Source organism: Monodelphis domestica, chromosome 1 (assembly GCF_027887165.1).
Source record: "Monodelphis domestica isolate mMonDom1 chromosome 1, mMonDom1.pri, whole genome shotgun sequence".
In the NCBI taxonomy this organism is placed as follows: Eukaryota; Metazoa; Chordata; class Mammalia; order Didelphimorphia; family Didelphidae; genus Monodelphis; species Monodelphis domestica.
Window position 1 is genome coordinate 145,357,237 of NC_077227.1, and position 15,311 is coordinate 145,372,547.

Genomic DNA, 15,311 nt, shown 5'->3' on the forward strand with positions numbered 1-15,311 from the left:
ATTGACTGGGTTGGAAAGGGAGGAAACAAAAAGGAGGGGAGGAATGTCCCTGTGACCTGCTCTCAGCCTACATTCTCTGAAGGGGAGAGGAAGAGGGGGATCCAGAGAGGCCACAGTAGCCCAGGATTTCTGTATATCCCAGGAACTCTAGAATTGATCCCTTCTGAATGGGCAGGCCTTCTGTTGTAGTAGAAGCCGCAGGCAACAAAGGTAGGTTTAGTATGGTAGATCTGGCTTCCTCTCTAGCCTCTAGACCTTCCTAAAAATGGCTAAGCTGAATCTTGTGCCAGGCCAAACCAACTTCTCCGTTCTTATCTCTAACTATACTATGTTTATGCCTTAATAAGTGTTCTCTGGATTTACTAGTGGGAAAAATGGGAATTCCCTCTTTTGAAGAAGGGCAAAATCTCAGCAAGGAAAGATGTCTTAAGTGCAACAGAATTGAGCTTTTAGGAAGAAGAGAGAGAAAAAAGAGAAAAGGAAGGCAGAGAAATAATCTGGGAAGAGGTAAGGGAGTAATTCAGTATGCAGAGGTTAAGCTTTCCGGATTCTAGCTTTTTGTGCTCAGTGGAATTTGCCTTAAAAGGAATTAGAGAACAAAGATTTTAAATCTCTTAGGTATTCATTGCATTCCTTTGACCTTTTCATGATTTTAGTTGAGTTAGAATAACAGTAAGTATGAGGATAATTTTTTTTTTTAATTTTCATGCTATTTAAGGCACCAATTACTTGCTATGTTCAGGACATAAGAGAAGTAAATTAGGCTTTGTGGAAATGTTTTCAAACAATTCAGAGACAGGAAAAACCACACCCTTTCAAAACACATACTTCTACACAGTCAGAGTTTAACTGGATTTTGATACACCTTTTAAAAATTTGTTCAGCTTTTCTAAAAATAAGAAAATCTTTCACACAGAGTACACATTTATTTAAGGGAGTATTGATTGCAAATATAGATAAAATTAGGTTTGACCAGGACAGCACATTTGGGGGTCTTTGCATATATATAAAGTATGTATTGTCTTTCCAAAACATTAATGGCCTGAAAGCCACTTATGAATCAAATGATATAAAAATCACAACACCAGACATGGAAAAAGCCTTCAGCATGGAATCAACTAGTTAATTCCCTGGGGATCTTTCCAGATTGTTTCCACAGTGTTCTTTCTAATGCTTTGTCCAAATGTGCCCAAACTTGGTTAACTAAAGAAAGGGGTTATTTTAGGATTTAGATTGGATATTAGGAAATTAATGGTTCTTCATTAGGCGTTTTACTTTGCCCATTTTTAGGGCCGAGGATATTTTAAACAGCACTCTCACATACTTAAGTTTTTTTACTACACCAAATTGACATTCTACTTTTCATCAATTCCCCTGAAGTCAGCTGGCGCACCTAATTACGAAACTGGAGCAAAAGTATTACTGAAGATTTGCTTGTGTATTGTCTGTTTTCATTCCAGATTTTCTCAGTTATTATGATCAGTGTTCTTTTTTTGTATGTGAATTTCCTTCATAAAATAATGTCCAGTGTTATCTTTGTGTTCAAAAAGGCATTTACAACACTTAACTAATGCCCTATGAGACTTTATAAAATGTGTTCATTCAGGCTATTTCTGTGCGTCAGATCGGCAATAAGTACATTATAAGAAAATAAGTACATTAAATTACATATGGCTTTGAACAAATAAATAGTTACAGGAGTAAATTAGAATCTCTGTGGTGGCCAGTGTGTAAATAACAGGAATCAGTACTCATGCACTGAAACCATTCAACCAGGTTTTTAAAGAATTAAAATATCAAATGAACATCTTAATCATGTCATAGAGGAGCATTTTGAGTTTAGAGCATTTTACCAATAATACTAATGAGCTGCATTTCTTAAAGGACTTAAACCTGAAGGTGTTTCTAAAACAATAGAAAAATTCCATATAAATCTTAGTATGATTCACTTCAAATGAATTGGCTTACTGGCCCTTAAGCTTTTTATAATAAACATTCTTTAAATATTCTTCTAATGAAAAATGCCTTATGGTCTTTCAATGTACTTCACTTACTAACTTAATTTTTTTTTTAATTCTTACCATCTGTCTTAGAATTGATATTAAATATTGGTTCCAAGACAGAGGGAAGGATCATAAAGGCTAGGCAGTTGGGGTTAAGAGACTTGCCCCGAGTTTCACAGCTAGGAAGCATCTGAGGTCAGATTTGAACCTGGAGCTCCCATTCTAGGCCTGGTTCTATTCACTGAGCCACGCAGCTGTGCCCCCCCAACCCCATCAAGAATTTACTGGTTTATCTGGCCTCAGACACTTCCTAGCTATGTGACCTTGGGCAAGTCACTCGAGCCCCAATGCCTAGCCCTTACTGTTCTGCCTCAGAGTCAACTCATAATATTGTTTTGAAGATGGAAGGTAAGAGTTAGAAAAGAGAGAGCTTACTGGTTTATAACACCGAAAAAGAGTACTCCAATTTTATAGGTGGGGAAACTATAATATATAGAGCCAGATACTATCATAAATATAAAGAGTGATTTGTTCACAATAATGAGTGTGTAAATTAAAGTCTATTTGCAGGCAGTGAGGGTAACTTCAGGAGCACTTTGTTGGCAAATCAAAACCACCTTCCTTTTCCTTCTCTGAGAGCAGTTCCAGATGGTGAAGTGAATAGAGCCCAGTTGGAATGAGGAAGATCTCAGTTCAAATCTGGATTCAAATTTGACAGCTGTGTGACCCTGGACAAGTCACCTTATCTCTGCCTCAGTTTCCTCATCTGTAAAATGGGGGTAATAGTTCCTACCTCTCAGGACTATTGTGAAGATCAAATGAGAAAATTTTGAAGCACTTAGCACATCACTAGGGACATAGTAAGCATTAGATATATATAAGCTGCTATTATATTATTATCCAAGTGAATGGTTCCTGACCTCGGCTGAATTCTCACTAATGTTCAATACTCTTCCTCATCTCCTTCTATTTTGCCTATCATTCTCTGCTGTTCTAAACCTTATCCTCTCTTCTCAAAAGACCACCCTTTTGCCCCGCTTCTACACTTGCAATGGATGCCCAAGCTAGCCACTGATGGTGTCTGGCTCCAGGATTTTCTACTTTCGCATTACTCGTCTTCAAGGGCTCTGCATTCCTACATTCCATCCAAATTGGTCCACTTGCTGTTCCACTTACCTGACATTCTACTTGTCTCTGCTCCCTATGCCTGGAATGTATTCTCTCCTCACCTCTGCTGGAGAATTCATGGGATCCTGGTATCAAAAAGCCAGGAGGGACCTCAGAAAGTCATCTAGTCCACCCCGTCCCCTGCATTTTACACGAGGATGCTGAATTCCAGGGAGGGCTTGCCTAGGATCACCCAGGATTGGAAACCAGGTCCTCCAAGGGCAGAGCCATTACACCACAGCGGCTTCCCACGAGTCGAGGCGCTGCTCCAATGCCACTCTTGCCTAGAAGACCCACCCCAAATCCTGCAATGCCTTTAGAAAATTACTTTGTATGTATTTATATTTGCTTATATAAGTATGCTTCCATACCTCTTCCAATGAGATACTTGTAAAGTACTTAGCCCGGTGCCTGGCACATAGTGGGCACTTGTTATCCCCCCACCCCACCCCAACTAGAATATACATTTGCATTGCCAGCAAAAACAGAGTGCCAGGCAGGTAGTAGGCATTTATTTCACTATTTAACAAATTAAGCCATCCAGTCAGAACTCTCCTCCCATCCTCTGCTTTTATAACTTTTCCAGTATCATTGCCTACTCTTCCTTCCTTCCCTCTTGACTTAAAGGAAGAAACAACTTGATAATGAGGAAGGTGGTGTGTGGTGTTTAGTCCTTTTCAGTCCTGTCTTGACTCTTCATGACACCATTTGGGATTTTCTTGGCAGAGATACTGAAATGCTTTGCCATTTCCTTCTCCAGCTTGTTTTATAGATAAGGAACTTGAAGCAAATGGGTTAAGTGACTTCTTCAGGGTTACACAGCCAGTAAGTGTCGGAGGTCAGACTTGAACTCAAGATGAATCTTCTGACTTCAAGCCCAGGATTCTATCCATTGCCCTACATAAACACCAAGGAGAAAGGGAGAAGTGCAATTTAGAGTTAGACAACCTGGATTCAGTTTTCACCTCTGAGACTTAGTACGTGGGTAACTGAGCAAATCACTGACCTCTTTGAAGGACCTGAACTTCCTCATCTGTAAAATGGACTAGATAACTTTTAAGATCACTTCCCACTAAAAGGCTATTATCCCATGACCCTTCCCATCGTCCCTAAGTCCTTTATGCCCTATGATCCCATTCCTCAGATGTCTTCTATGACTTTCATCCAGCAAACATCTCTCTGATAGGCATTTAAATTTCTCTTTTAGGGAGAAATTTCATCAACCTATAAATGTGTTTAGGTGTTTCCACATCTACAATTTTTTTTTCTTTTAACCCATCTACCCAATTCAGATACTGTCTTGTATCTTGCCTCCCATTCACTGCCAAACTTGAAAAAATTGTCTGATACTTTATCTTCTTTATCACCTGCTTGCTCCTTAATGTCTTATAATTTGGCTTCCACCCTCTGCACTATGTTGAAACTAGGTTTGGATCCTGCCTCTGCTGCCTCTGTTGCCTCTTTGTAAGTCAGTCTCTTCATCTATAAAATGAGAAGATTGGATTAGGTCATCTTTAAGGTCTTCCAGCTCTAAGTCTTTGATCTCTAATGTCTTTACAGATATAATCTTATTTAAGTCTTTAAGTAAAATTACAACCCTATAATTATTATCCAAGTATTATCCCCATTTTATAGATAGGCAAATAATTTCTCATAGCTGTGAAGTCTCTTGTTCATTTTTATTTAACTATGGTTAGAGGTAAGGATTCAAACCTGGGGTTTTGGGGCTTCAAATTTATTATACTAAGCTGCCTCCCTATGGTCTTCTTTTTCTTCTTTCTTCCTCCTCCTCTTCTTCCTCCTTCTCTTTCTCCTCTTCTTCTTCCTTCATTCAAAAAACCCCTACTTTCTGTTTTAGTAACAACTCTTAAGACAGAATGGTAAGGGCTAGGCAAACAAGGCTAAAGGGACTTGCCTAGTCACACAGCAAGAGGTATCTGAGGTCATATTTGAACCCAAGCCCTCCTGATTCTGGGCCTGGTACTCCATCCTCTGTGTCACCTAGCTGTACTCTCCCTGTGATCTTTTATGGCCTATGGGGACACTGACTTTTTAAAATTAAAATTTATTTATATTAATAAGCATTTTCCCCTCTTTCCCATTGTCCCCTTTCCTGAATGGGGTGGGGGTGGGGTGGAGAAGTGGGAAGAAATCCCTTGTAATATACATAGGCAGACAGAACAAATTCCTACATTGGCCATGTCCTCATTTTGTATCTTGAGTCCGTCACCTCTCTGGCAGAAACTGGGAAGCATGCTTTATCTTTGGTCCTCTGGATCACGATTGGTCATTGCAGTGATCAAAGTTCTTAAGTCTTTCAAAGTTGTTTGTTTGTTAATTTATTTATTACTAATTACATGTTTTTTAAAAATTTCCAAACAATTTCTCCTAAATTATATGATCGAATTTATTTCCCTCCCTCTCTTCCCTTCCCTCTTCAGGTATTGGCAGGCAATTCAATCTGGGTTTTACGTATATTATCATATAAAATATAATTCCATATTGTTCATATTTGCAATCTTTTTTTATATTGATTTTATATTTTATTTTAAAACTTTTCCATGATTGTATGATATATATTGTTTCCCTTTCCTTTTCCCTCCCCTTCCTGGAATTGACAAGCAATTCAACTGGATTGTATATATATATATATAAAGTGATTACTCTTATAAAATCCAAACCCCCAAACATAAATCCAAATAAACAATTGAAAAATTGTATGCTTTCATCTGCATTCTGATTCCCACAGTTCTTTCTCTGGAGGTGGATAGCATATTTTGTAATAAGTCCCTCAGAACTGTCCTGGATCATTGTACTGTTGATAATAATTAAGTCTATCACAGTTGATCCTTCCACAACATTGCTCTTACTGTGTACACCTGGTTCTGTACACCTGTGTTCTCCTGGTTTTGCTTATTTCACTCTGCATGCGTCTGGGAAGGTCTTTCCAGCTCTTGCTGAAATCATCCTGTTCATCATTCCTTACAGCACACCCAACTGATGGACGTCCCCTTCAAAGCTGTTTGTCTTGACAACACCTCCATCTTTTACAATGCCCTTCTGGTTCCGCTCGCTACTGTTTTCTGTTCATACAAGTCCTCCCAGAATTCTCTGAAACGATTCTTCTGTCATTTATTGCAGTACAACAGTATTCGATTTCCTTCACCTACCCTAACCTGTTCCGTCAACAGTCACTCTCTTGGTTTTTTTCTGGGCTATTTTTCTAAGTTTTTATAAGTTTTCCTACACTGTGCTATCATGACGGAGGGTAGGAAGATATTACGTATGTGCCACCTCAGAAACCTTTCACTGGTTCCCTATTCTCCTGAGGCGTTCACACTCCTTAGCCTTGGATCATTCTCCTTGTGATACCCTCCGTCTGTCCCTGACCCTCAGCGACGGCCAGAGGCTTTCCCTCAGGAACACAGGACGGCCCTGAGGGACGGGAGAGCTCAGATGGCCTTGCCACTGCCCTGGTCATCCCTCCTGAGCCTTAGAGCTGCCCCAGAGCTCAGATCCAGCCTAAAACGCCAGTGGGGGCTTCTGCTCTTGTTGGCTTTTATCAGCAAGCCGTGGTGTAAGTCACATACAGCCTACATATGGGATAGAACCGTTTGGTGAATCAGTCAACATCTATGAAGTGTTTATTCTGGGCCAGGCATGGTGCAGGCAGGCCTCAGAGCCGGCACACGATAGCGATTGCCCACACCACAATTTAACAAAAACGATTTGTGCCCTTATTGTATGGGACGCAGAACGCTAATAGAAAGTTAAGATAATGTTGTCCTCCTGAAGTGGATAGGCTAGTAGAGGGAGATGGAACACAAATAACATAAAAGAGTATGTGAAATGTGCATAAAACAGGGGCAAAGTGTTAATGTGAAGTTTTAAGCTTTTATAGGGGTCCAAAAGTAGCAACTAGATGGTTCAGTGAATAGATGGATAAGCCTGGAATCAAAAAAACCTGGGTTCAAATCCAGCCTCAAATACTTACTGGCTGTGTGACTTTGGGCAAGTCACTTAATCTCTCTTTGCCTTGGAAACTGCTAGGTGCCTTAGTAGATAGAGCCCTGGGCCTGGAGTCAGGAAGACTTGAATTCAAATCCAACTTCAGATACCCCCCTAGCTGTGTGACCTTGGGCAAATCACTTAACTTCTGTTTATCTTAATCCTCTGAAGAAGAACAGGATAAACCACTTCTTTATCTTTGCCAAGAAAACTCCATTTGGTGTCCTGAAGAGTCAGACTTGATTAACCAACATGATGGCCAAAAGCGAACTATTCATTATCTCTATTGTACTCCTTACTTTTCTCCCTTCTCCGTCATGTCTCCTTTTCTCTATGCCTGGAGTGACCGCCTCTTCACTTGCTAAATTCCTGGGTACCTCTGTAAGCCCCCCTCAAGTGCCACCTCCTTCATGGAGCCTTCCTTGATCTTCCTGGCAGCAAAGACTTTATTCTAGCCCTTTGTGCCTGTTTTATGCACATTTCACATATTTCACAGATTCTTCTATGTTCAAAGTTATTTGCATATGTTCCATCTTCCTCTCCCAGCCTGTCAGCTTCATGAGGACAATGTTACCTGGCTTTCTGTTTCTTCTAGCACTCTGTACTATGCTTTGCACATAGTAAGAGTTTAAATCATTTTTGTTCAATGGCATTGCATTGACTTTCTCCCTCCGTAGGCTAGATGCTATCTGATGCTGCTTTTCCGTGTCACTGTTGTGCTCCTGGTTACCTGTGTGGCTGGGCGATGGCCTGAGGCTTGGGTTACAGCAGGCACCCCTGGAAGGGGTGAGCACTGGCCCCTCTCTCCAGGGACTCATGCCTTTGGTCAGCTGGGTAGAAACAGAAGGTACAGAAGGAGAAAAGCGGCTCTCATCCACCCACCTTTGCCCTTTGGGCATAGCCTATAATGGAAGTAGCTACAAATTTTTGGCACCTATGCAAAATTTTAGAAGAAAACCCTTTATCCATTTCATTTCAAAATAGTATTGCAGCAATATTGTGGATTTAATAGTTGCCCAATCAGTGTAAGGTGACTGACTTAGACACAGACAATGGCTTCATCTAAATTAAACTGCTCCCTTCTCCACCGCTGGTAAAGAGAGAGTCAGTGGGGGAGAGTGGAAAGAGCATTGACTCCTGTCAGAGGACCTGGATTCAAATCCCACCTGACACTATCTGGTGTGACTGTGGACTCTCTGGGACTCGATTTCCTCCTCTTCCAAATAAGAGGGCTGGACCAGATGAGTTTCCTTCTAGCTCTAGGCCGTGACTTCACGCTTCTCTTTGTTTGTGGTCCTGTGCCTTGTGTGTAGTAAGGAGGGGGTCGCTGAGCCTGCTGGTACCAGAGACTTTCCGGCTTGGTGGCTCTCCTTGCCTAGCATGATTTTAAGGACCCCAAGCTCAAGCTCACACCGGAAGGAGGCAGCAGAATAGCAGTTCTTAGCCTGGGGTCCATGGGCCTAGCCCTGGATAGACTTCAGGTGGTATATATAGGAGGGGAAGCGAAGGGGATCAGCGGAGAGTCCATAGGTTTTAAAAACCAGCCTGCCAAACTAGTCCACAATACAAACATGTTTAAGAATCCTGCTTTAGAGTAAGACTCTGGTAGAGGTTACTCCTTTCAAGGCTCTCTTCCTGTTTCCTCCTTGCCCATTCTTTCATTTATAGAAAAATGTCTGTTGAGTGTGGAACATTATTGGTTAACTCTCACATCATTCGTCCGGCCCTAACTGACATACCTGGGTCTCTAGGTCTTTATTTTACTAATAAAGTTTAAAAAAGCAATTTCACTAATTGCCATTCACCTTTGCCTTCTGTTTAGTAACAACTCTTAAGGCAGAAGGGCAAGGGTAGGTAAATGGGCTTAATCACATGAATAGCCCAAGGTCACACAGCTAGGAAGTATCTGAGGCCAGATATGAACCCAGGTTCTCTTGACTCCAAGCCTGGTGCTCTATCCAGTGTGCCATTTAGCTGCCCCTGACATAGACTACTGAGTATCCTGTTGTATAATGGGAAGGAGCTTTGGCCCAGAGGCAGAACTGAGTCTGAGTACTTGCTCTTAATCAGTTTGTGGCTTTTCTGAGCTTCCTTTTCTTCCTTAATAAAATGGAAATGGTACTTTTATTAACTTCCCAGGGTTGTTATGAGAAAAAGACTTTGTCAACCCCAAAATACTATATGTAGATGTGAATTTTTTCTATTTCAAGAAAATGCACTAAGAAATTGGTATTGATCATTGAAAGTTTTTTTTTTTAAATGGAAAATATCATTTTACTTAATATACATTGGAATCATGGTTGGCTTTTCTTTTATTCACCTCACTTCATGTTAACAGTAAATATCATCTTCAAAAGGCTTTGATTTGTTTGGGAAGATGAAAAACTCACAGAACAACTTTTACAAAGCAACTTATGAACTAGGTTAAAATGTATCTGGTATAAATAATTAAGCTGACTATGTAAGCTGAGGGAACACAGGACCAAGAAGTAACTAAGAGTCAAATAAAACTTCCTGGTAGAGATGAGTCAGGACCCCTCCCCACTTTAAAAGAGATCTTTGGGTGGCAGAAGTTGTAGGAAGGGAACAAAAGAAGCCTAGAATGGAGATAGGCCAGAGAAAACTGCATCAGTGGGACAGCAGGCCCATTGCCTTGGCTGTGATTGTAAGGAAGTTACTAGAAATGAAGCTGATGTAATGGAGGACAGAGGGTCCCAGGGAAAGAAAACCTTGAATGGAATAACCTCTGTTAAGGTCTTACTCCTATGGCTCAGTGTGCTTAGAATGTGATCCTGGGTGCCTAAGGTTATTCTAGGGGATCCCAAGTTTTGTCAGGTCCTACCACGCTGGAACAGCTCTCAGTACCATACTATGTAATGATAATGCTGTGTATCTGTTGTCCTGTGATTGGTGGAGGCTCCTCAGCAATAGTCTGGCCATCAGAATGATGATTTTAGACTTGTTCACAGTCATTCATGAAGACTTACTACCATGGTATGTGAACGAGTTTTGCTGTATCAATGGAAGGAGCATTCCTGCCAGTTAAATCATAAAGTTTTAAAAACACTTTAGTGTTTGTATAAATACAAATATATATATATGTTTAAATGAGCTTTTAGGCAGTAATATTGATTTTATTTATGAAGAATCAGTACCAGTGTCAGAATGATTCCATTGCCACCTTTTTATGTTTCTACAATCTAGTCTGTGCTTTCTTAATCTCTTAGCTAACTTCCAGCAACAGTCTCTTATTTGGTCTTTAGCTGAAATTTCTCCCCACTCCCATCTACTCTAAACATAATTGGTAAAATAATCTTCAAACACTCTTTTTATCAAATTTTCCTACCCCAGGGTCCTTGTTATTATATAAAATTGAAATTCTTATGCCTAGCATTTAAGCTTATCCAGAAATTGCTTACCTGTACCATGTCCTCCTTCCCATATATTTTTCTCATCTCGTTATCTTTTATAATATTTTTCTAACATCACCTTTTATTAATAAGGACACTATTTTTACCAACCTCATCTTGCTGACCCCCCACTGAACTAACACCTCCCTACCTCACTTTTCCCTTTAATCCATGCCTTTTTCTTTCTTTGAAATCTGCTTCAGAGTATTTTCATGCAACCTTCCCTGACTAAATACACCTGACTGATTATTTCTCTATTCTGTTATTTAAGGAAAGTAGTTACATGCAGAACTGCTTCCACTTAATCCAAATTAAATTCTTTTTCTACCCACATATATGTGCAGGACTTCTCCTGTTTTCCCCCGGTGAAGAAAAGTAGACTGTTTAAGAGTAAGAGTATTGATTATTCCTGTACTGTTTTAGTTTATAGAAGAGTAAAAATAGTTTGACAACTTGTAGAATTCTAAAATATGTAGCAAAGGAGAGAGGTGGATTTCCCACCCTGCCCCACTGTTTTTTGTTGTTATTGTGGTGATGGCATTTTGATTGAAAATTATGTTAGTTCTAACATACTATAATATATATATTTTCTTCTGTGTCAGATTCTGCTACATTTTATATTTGATTATATTAAGATACGTGCTCTTTTATTTAGCTTTTAAATTTCCAAATTTCTGTCTGAACATTAGCAGAATCGTGTCAAGGACAAAATAAATAATACCATTTAAAAGCTCATTTAAACATGTATATATTTGTATTAAAATATGTTTATATATACATGCAAGTAGTCAGGGTTGTTCCAATAAACAATTATTTCTGAGATTTAAAAAGATTTTGCACATGCAATATTTTTCCATTTTAGAACTGCAGACTCCAAAAAAACCCCAAACCCACAGGAAGTTGTATTTTTAAGTGTTGTGGTTTACCAGTTTCCTATTAAGTTTGCATTAGGTGATTATTTCAATCCAGTTTATACTTGGTCAAATTGTACCTTATTTTTATTTTCTTTTGGAATCTTTATTGTTTCTCCCTAGTTTTCTCTAGTGGTTAAAAGACTATATAGACATAAGAATTAAAGACTCCACATATTCTGTACTCTTTATATAAACCCTGAGTATCTGAACATGGAAATTCTCTGTAGTTGTCATAATGCGTTTTATAGTTTTCATTTCTGAGGAACATGTCACAGAATAAAATAAACCTTCATAATGGCGATGTGTATTTAAAATCACATCTACAATAACATGATTTTAAAACTATGAAAATGTTTATATTAGCATTTGTTTATATTGTTAAAGAGACAAAACATGATCAACATGTCAGGCAGTCAGCCAATAAACATTTATTAAGCACCTACTATGGCATTATGCTAAGCACTAAGAATAAAAAGAAAAATGAAAAGACAATCATTTACGACTCTTAGGAGCTCACAGTCTAACGGAGGAGACAGAATTCCTGCTCATATATGAAGGGACATACACATAGGAAACATGTGTGGCTAGGGCAACTTACTCTCACAAAGCCGCAGGGATGCTGATGTGTGCTGGAACTGCTCCTATATGGTCTTCCATGATATATATATATATAGCCACTCAGGGATGGAATCTATACGGGCTTTTCTACTTGCTGGTTTCACCTAGCACTGTTGGTCTTAGGCTGTTTAGTGATAAGAGGGATTTCACTAAGATCAAGGCCCTGGAGCTTCCCTCTCTCTGCTTTTAGCTTTTGATTTCAGCTGGAGTTCGTCATAGGAAGAATGGGTTCAATCAATACTCTTTTAGTTAAGTCCTGAGGCTTTCTATAGCTCTTTTGGGTAATATATCCAGCCACCAGAGCAGGTCAAATAAAACAAAAGAAACCTTAGATTTTTATTTCTGAGAGTTTTGTCTATTTCTTTCATAACCTTAGCCAGAAGAGGACCGATACCCCAAAGATAATACTTTTTTCAGGTGGAATACATAGCACTATTTTAGCTAAATAGCACCTTTCCGACTCAATTCTAGTTTTTAAACCCTATTTCTTGATCATTTTTCCTTGGGGTTCAGTCAAAGACTGGCATCTTTTTTTTTTTTAAAGGGCTTGAAAATCTTTGTGGCTCCCTATTTGATTTCCAGGAATTCATCACCACCGGAGCTACTTTCCAAGTAGAGGCTACCCGGGTAGCAAATTGGCATAGTCTTTGGGGCTTGGGGATCCTCTAGTTTCTTCATTTCCAAAACTTTTTCAAATGCAAATAAGTAGGGGGAGGGGAGAAGGTGTTGGGGAAAAAAAACAACAAAAAAACCCAACAAAACTATGCCCTGGAGGCAAGGTCATCTTCTCTCTTCCTAGCCACATTCCTTCCTTTATTATGTATATGTGGTCAGCAAACCCTTTCTAGTCTCTGAGTGTACCCTTACACATTTATTTCCTGAGTTCACCTTTATTGAGAGACTAAGCCTACAATTTAAAACCTGATTTTCATGTAAATAATTTAAACAAAGATATTTGGATTTCAACTCCAAAATTACTTTTCTTTTTAAATTTAGGATACACTATACTGGAACATCTAAATGGGGATGGAAGTAATGGGAAGCTTTTTCTTTGTAAGGAGTGAACACTCAGTTTTTAAAAAAATAATACTAACTGGATTTTTTGCTTTGCCTTGATCACATTCTATTTTATATTCAATTTATTTGTATTTATACTATATCATAATATTCTTCACTCTCCCCAATTAATTGTGATACATTTCCTAGGTGCCAAGATGAGAACCTTTCAAACTGAACCTAATTGTGATAAGAAAGATAAATTTCCAAAGAAGCATATATTTTTCAAGTCCTATTAGAATTGCCAGTTTCAACAGAGTAAGAACAAAAGCTGTAGCAAGTAGTTGAAGAATAAAATTACTTTTTTTTTGGCCCCACTGAGCAGTTATGAATAAAAAAAAGGACAAGCCTCCTTCACTCTTGGACTTTACAATCTAATATGTGGATATAACACACATGCCAATAATCATAATACAAACTGGAAATAATTAATGCATGTAAGCTATATAAGCTATAAACATTGTTACATGAGGATTCAGAAGGGAAAGATGACTTCTGATTGAGAGTATCAGGGAAGGTTTTGGGGAAAAAGGTGGCCAATAATCTGAGACTTGAGGCATAGTTTCCAAGATGGAGATGGGGGAACATTGGTCTTTGAAGGTTTTTCAAACAATCAATAAACATGTATTAGGCACCTATTATGTGCCTGGAAATAGGATGACTTGTTAAGGATGATGTTCAAAGGATTCTTCTCAGGGCCAGGTTGGTCTAGGACAGTGATGACGAACCTTTTAGAGACACAAGTGCCCAAGCTGCATCTCTCATGTCATATGTGAGCCTTCCCCTTATCCCAGATTGGGGGGAGGGGTGGAGGGGGGAGAGGAAGTGAGGGAAGCCAGAGCAGGAAATGCCCAGCCTTGGAAGATCAGGAAGGCCTGAACAGGGAGCTGCCTAACCTTGGGAGTGTCAGAACCATAAATATGCCAAAGACCCCAGCTGCAGTGGGTACCAGATAAAGGCCAAGAAGACCCCAATAAAATAAAATTGCCAAGGTTCCAAGAATCGTATGTAGCAAATAAGGGGCTGGAAGGGGGGCCATACATGCTGGAGAGTACTTAAGGCCCAGCCTCTTAGAAGCAACTTGGAACTCTCTTAGCTGAGTTCCCACTAGTGCATGCTAGTTCAATACATGGCCCTTTGCCTGATTGCATTGTCTATGGGTTTTCCTTGGTGGCGGGTGAAATCCCGGACCTTAACAGAAGCACTCCTATTGGGCTGCTGGGCAGAGGGGTGGGTCATGGGAGAAATGTTTTCAGGCACATGTGGAGATGGGGGAGGGGAGCAGCCCCCTCCAAGCAGGCCCCTCCACAGCATGTGTACCATAGGTCTAGATGATCTCTGGGGCCCCTTCCAGTTCTGAGATTAAGTAAATTCTGTGGTATCATATAGGCCCAAAAAAGTAGTTTAGGTTAACTAAAATTTCCAGTTTATGGAAGAGAGTATGATAAACTGGAAAATTAGGGACATGCTAAATTTTGGAATTCCAGGTCAAAGAGTTTGAACTTTGTAGTTAATAATGAGTAAATAAAGGATTTTGCACTTGATAAGTAGGATATGATAGTAGAGGTTTGGTACAATAAGATACCATTTATATATAAAACCCTTACCAGATCCTGTCTGAGTATTATTTCTAAGATGCAGGAGTGGTCATTGGAGTTAGATGACTTGCCCAGGGTCATATAGCTGGGAAGTGTCTGAGGCCAGATTTGAAGCCAGGTCTTCGACTGTGGGACTGGCACTCTATCCACTGTGCTATCTAGCTGCTTCTATATGTTTTTACTCGAAAGTTATGATTTGTGTGTTGGAATTGGGCAAGATTAATGACACAAAGGTAAAAAAAAAGTTCTCAGAAGATACAGACTGATTTAAGTAGTACAGAAATGTAGTTTTGGTGACGGAACTCTGGTGGCAAGACCACAACGGAGGGATGAAAGCATAATGATGACAAACTAGAGGAAGTGGGCTCTAGGCTAGGAAAAAATGAATAGAGCAAGCAGAAATAGTTCCTCCTAGAACCTTCCCTGCTGCATGTGTACTAAGTTAGAGTTAGAAATAGAAGATAATGTTTCATTCACCACTTTGCCATTGGTGATGCAATGAGTGGTACAGTGAAAGGACACTGAACCATAGGTGTT

The 15,311-nt window shown here is 39.5% G+C and overlaps 1 protein-coding gene across 10 annotated transcripts in view; it reads left to right on the forward strand.

The window, feature by feature from the left end:
• TJP1 (tight junction protein 1) overlaps positions 1–15,311 on the forward strand; it is a 318,209-nt gene that overhangs the window by 179,598 nt on the left and 123,300 nt on the right. The window contains exon 1 of one of the 10 annotated variants that reach the window (XM_007479482.3): positions 55–210. The exons of the other annotated variants lie outside the window; for them this stretch is intronic. The gene's annotated coding sequence lies outside the window, so the exon portion shown is untranslated. Of the gene's footprint in view, positions 1–54; positions 211–15,311 lie in introns of those variants that run through there. 10 annotated transcript variants of the gene reach the window in all.